The following is a 5,723-nucleotide window of genomic DNA, read 5'->3' as shown; positions in this document are numbered from 1 at the left end:
CTTCACGTTTTCATAACGTAATAATAAGAAATAGGCACTTGCCATATAATAGCAACCTTTGCTGTACCGGTATGCTGGAGGCAAGACGAATGGGAATCGACGAAACCGAATACCGCCATCTGGAAGTAAGCCAATATATTTGTTGTTTTCTTCCCTTTTTACTTTCAGAACTGACATAGACCTCACCACCGATGAAACCATCTGGGCTGCCTCTTTAGCTGCCTTTCCTTTCCAGCTCACACGCATTGGCTTGGACCAAATGATCACGCAACGGTTTTTGGCAGCAAGATCCCTGTCGGAGGCAAGGACGTAAGTTACTGTCTGTGCCGAGAGACCTGGGAGATATTCACACAGTAGTCAATTGCTTGCTTTTGATCTTTCTCTCTGTGTACGTGTACTGTGCCTATATGCTTAAATGATTAATACTGATTCACACATGGAGAGCCAATAATGCGAATGCACTGTTTGTTGAACTTCTAGCGCACAACTCGGTGACACAGATGGCATGAGACAAACAATAGTGCTGGCGTTTTATGACGTTGTGGTTCAGCTAGAAGTTCTTTATGTATATTTCGCTGCTGAAAAAAGCGATGACAGCATGCCCATGACGTAGTGCATCCATTACTTCCCGGGACGGCTACGTTGGGTCATGAATATGGCTCTATGGCTAAGAGCGCGTACGCCCCCGACACTGTGTTGGCATGCAGTGAAGCACGCTCGAGCAGACCAGCTTGTAATAAAATTTCGTTTTATGTGTATAAGAAATAATCTATTATTAGTAGTGAATCTTCCGTTCGTCTCACAAATAATCTTTCAGGCACCTAATGTTTGTGCTTTATCATCAACGGTGCAATAAACACTCCCAGTGGTCAGCTATACGACAGATAAGGTGGTGACAAATGTGGAGGTAATAAGCTGATAAGGAGCTGAGCAACTCTTGTCCACAAATGTAAGCAAAACTGTAATTTTGGAAGTATCTGTTGCATTTATATTATGCATTTGCACTCAACTTCGTTTCAGAGTGGCCTTTTTTGGTGTCTTCCTGGTGTCCCTATTTTACGCTATCATTGGCTTGACAGCTCTGGCTATTGTATACTGGTTCCGGGATTGCGATCCCGTTCTCTCTGGTGCAATGTCTCGTTATGATCAGGTAAGAGCGTATTTTGTCGTTATCCGCCGTGGACTCGGGAAAATTATAACATGGAACGGCGGCTATTTTCTGTAATATTTTGAGGAACGGTGCAAGGCTTTGATTAAGTGATTATATATGCGAAATGTGGCGTAATATTTCCGCGTCTTTTTAATTGGAACTTTTCAGCTTATTATTATTTCCGTTTGCCCTCTTGCTAACTATTTTGCAAAAACTCTTAAGATCTGTGATTCTCTGTAGCTTAAAGAAAAACATCCCTCCGTGGAGTTATCTTAACGTAGTAGAACAAAATTATTGCACAGCTCTCCAGCTTTGTACGCTATTCCAGATATACTTGTTTGAAAGCGCTGCAATCGCGCTCGTGATTTTAGTATTTGAACGCAATTTCTGCGACTCAGAGCTAGTGCCAAGAGTAGTCTGAACGCAGGCTAGCCAGTCTTATGTTGAAAGGACCAGTGACCAACAATAGGAAGAGCGCTTGCTCTTAGATATAACTGTACCGTAGCGCTGCGGCAGAACCACATATTTTTCATTGTGGATGTTATATAATCACTGCCAGGAAATATATCTAGCCAGTCCTACTTTGAAGGAAGCTGTGGTCGTCAACGGAAAGACCGGCTTCTCTTAAGACCCGACGAGTTGTGTCTTCAGAGTTTCGTCGTTCAATTTGCCATATTACCTGACAAGTTAGCTTTCCATAGTACTGGCCGGACACTCTGCTCGGTTGTGTCCCATTCTTCGCAAGCCCTGCCCTAACATGATTATGCTTTATAACAGTTTCACGTCATACCTCGTGAAGCTAAGGTGAAATAGTCAAACGAACTTGAGCCATACCCCCATATCCCATTTCTCATGATTATTGCGAAAACTTCTCAAGCTTTCAGCGCAAAACTCATGTCATGGCATTTCATGTGATTCATTAAACACTTGGTAAAGAAACAAAAGGAAAGAAAGAAAATTTTAGGATGATGACCTGACCTTTTTCGCTTCAGTGAGCGTGGTGAAGAGCTGTAACGCAGCAGTAATGAGGGTACATGTCAAGATGCTGTATTTTCATGGAGTATAATACTCAAAGAAAGCCATTTAAGGTTCTCGGTCCAGCTTGCCCCCCAGACTGAAATTTTAACAGCGCGCGTGGCTATCCCCGCGCGCTATTAAAATACAACGTTGCTGTTTCATTAGGTTCACCGCTTTTTCCTCTTGTAACAGCTTTCCTGTGTAATTTCGCCCTGTATTACTAGAAAACATTGTGCTCTCGTAATCTTTCAGTTCACGGGGACGATTGCTCTTAGTCTTGTGTCTGTAAGAGTGAAAAATTTACCAAATTAGTAGCCACGCGATGTATGTTTAGGACAGCTTACCCAGCCACATTGTGAAATGCACAGAGCGGATTAAATTCTTTGAAAAATGTAACAGTTCGCCCCACGAACGAAACATGTCTCAGGGCCCTTAGAAAGCTCTTGCGTTATAGTTGTTCGCAAGAAGAAAAGTAGCCACTCCAATGCTGAACTTTTTTTTACCTAAGGCAGAGGCAAATACCAAGAGCGTAAAGCTTTTTGAAATTGCCTCAAGAATAAATAGATTCTGAGGTTTTACTTGCCAACACCACGATCTCATTAAGACGCACGCCGTAGGTGGGGACTCCGGATCAATTGCACCACCTGGGGCCCCTTGACGTGCCCACTATGCATGAGACACTGGTGTTATTGCATTTCGTCCTCACCGAAATGCGGTCGCCACGGCCGGGATTTGTTCCCGCATTCTCGTGCTTAGCAGCGCAACACCATAGCCTCTAAGCCACCGCGGCGGGTGTGAATTTGACCCAAAATTCGGAGAAAATCCGATAACTTCTCTAGGTATGACATTTGTGTCTCAGATTACAGAGCTACGCGCTCTGTTCGCTGTATTAATTTTCCGAGTATGACTCGTGTTGCGAGCGCTTTCTTTTTCTTTCTCATATCACTGTAAATTTTTTTGTTTGTGCCGTTTGCATTTCTTTTCCCACTGAGTGGTGTATGCTTGTTTGTGTCTTGCGATTTCAGTGCCCCATCATGATTTTTTTTATGCGCACAACATGTTGTATATTTTTTCTAGTTATTCTTACACAGAATTTCATCCCAACTTATGTAGTTCATTGAGATCCTTAAGAGAAAATATAATCAAAGGACACGTGTCTTTGCAACTGGAATTTGTTTTCTAGCGCAATGCTTTTTTTTTCTGCTTCCAGATGGTCCCCTACTATATTAACAGAAGTGCTGGTGCTGTAGGTGGCATCCGAGGTCTATTTTTGGCTGGAGTCGTAAGTGCTTCCATAAGGTGAGCATAGGTTCTCGGCATGTACTCACGTTACACTGCCATGAGAAATTTTTGTGTCAACATGAACAGTTGGTCAGTTAGGCAGGAATTATATGCAATATTTTATTGTTTAGCCTAATTGAATGAAGCGTTTGAACGCTGGTTAGAAGTTTCATTTCAAAGGCAGTGCTCGTGTCGAGCTATGCTATTATTTGATATTTAAGTGCTCGAACTCCTGCAGCCTCCATTAGACAAATTCTATTTCAACTTCGAAAATGGTTAAAACAAATAAAACATGTTCAAACAAGTTAACAAACATTGTTGTACCGGTTCGTTGTTAGCAGATTGCACGGAATAGAGTCATTGTGTGGATTGTTTCATAGCGTACGAGTATAGTGTGCCAACGCAACATCGGGGATATAAGAGAGACCGTCGAGGAAGATATTTGCATTTCGTCCTCATCAAAATGAGACCGGCTCGTCCGCGAATTGACCATACCAAAAGCGATACGGCCAGGAACACCAAGACTAACATGGGCGAACATGGGCGCTCGCGTATATCTTCTTAGTCGTGTTCCAATTTCTTTCTTTCGCCGTTATATATATACAACTTTCATACCGCAGGGCTTGTTGGAAAATTCCATCAACGTTTTTTCTAGAATTCCGTGTTAATATTTATGATGAATTTATTTTTGTTCTTCCGACAGCGCCATTCCCTGTAAGCCATATTCATTCGCTAGAGACCCTATAAACCTCTTCTGGCATGCTTCCATTTAATTAACTGCAAAAAATTCAACATTGCCTCGTTATCCCGCTTAGTGTGAGAGCGTCATATGTGCACGGTCGGAAAAAAAAAAGCACCGCTGGCCTCTGTTCTTTACACAGTTTGATAAATTGACTAAGAAGTTCCTCTTTGTGCAATTATTTGGGTATCGAGGAGCAATCCGCACTTAATTCCCAGGAATGTTTCGTAACGGTATCTTATTTCTTCTGCTTCAGTGTTGTTTTAAGTTTTTAACACAGTCAACGTGATAGCGTTCAGTTTGAATAGTTATTTTGATAGTTTATTTCAACTGCTTAGTTCAAATTCCATATATGTGAAATTGATGTCTGTAGCATGCTGTGTTTGTAATTTGCAGTCGGTTGTTGCCGTCTGTCATATAGCGTTGACTCTTTCAAACTCTCAGCTATGGTATAATCTGTAAGACAAGCACGTTTTTTGGATTCTAAATAATTTGGGCAATTTGGATTTCTGAGCCAATGGAGGTGACAGCTGAGGCTGATGCCGGGGAACGCTGCAGGAACAAGGGAAGTAATAACCAAGATCTGTGCAAGTATGATACCACGTGGTTGGCGATACAGTATCTGCCTGCGCAATTCGGGCAGTCATTCCCAATGCGGCACACGTACCTATAACTACGTCAGAGCTTTTCTGTCGGACCGCACAGCCACTATTGGCATAGCAGAGCTCCGGTCGGACGTCATCGCACTCACAGGTAGAAATACATAACAGGGCTCGATCCTATCGCCCACCCTCTTCAACGTGGCAATGGCTAAGCTGCCCCCCTTACTAGACCAGATACCCACCATCCGGCACGCTCTCTATGCCAACGACGTTACGACCTGGGCAACCCAGGGATCCGACGGGGCCATCCAGGATGCTCTCCAGGAAGCTGTACGTGTCGCGCAAAACTGTGCAGCCACGGGAGGCCTTTCCTGTGCAGCCGAAAAGTCCGAATCGGTCCTCGTGCACAGGCGGCGCCGCAGAACCGACGAATCCCATAATATCTCCCTGTTTTTACACGGCAGCCCCATCCCTTAGGTAGCTAGACTCCGTATCTTGGGCCTCTACATTCAGTCTGATGTCAAAGCCTCACACACGACGCACCTTTTGGGTCAGCAGATAGCACAAGTTACACATATGATAAACCGCATTAGTAATCGTTGAAGAGGCCTCCGCGAGAAAGACGTCCTCCACCTAGTACAGGCTCTAATAATCAGCCGGCTCACATATCACCTCCCCTATCACAATCTCACCCTCACTCAAACTCAGAAGATGGACGCCCTTCTGCGGAAGGCAGTCAAAGCGGCTCTTGGGCTGCCTCCACGTGCTTCCACAAAACGGCTTCTTCAGCTTGGTATCCAAAACATCGTAGGCGAGGTTTTGGAGACTCATCGCAATGGTCAGCTCCAACGTCTCAGACGCAGCCGTCAGGGCAGCGCTATACTCGCTCGCCTTGGCTACCCTGTCCCTGAGACACCCACACACGTCCCACAAT

This window comes from Dermacentor andersoni, chromosome 1 (assembly GCF_023375885.2).
Source record: "Dermacentor andersoni chromosome 1, qqDerAnde1_hic_scaffold, whole genome shotgun sequence".
NCBI classification, from domain to species: domain Eukaryota; kingdom Metazoa; phylum Arthropoda; class Arachnida; order Ixodida; family Ixodidae; genus Dermacentor; species Dermacentor andersoni.
The sequence above is the reverse complement of the archived record's forward strand: the minus strand, read 5'-3'. Positions refer to the sequence as shown.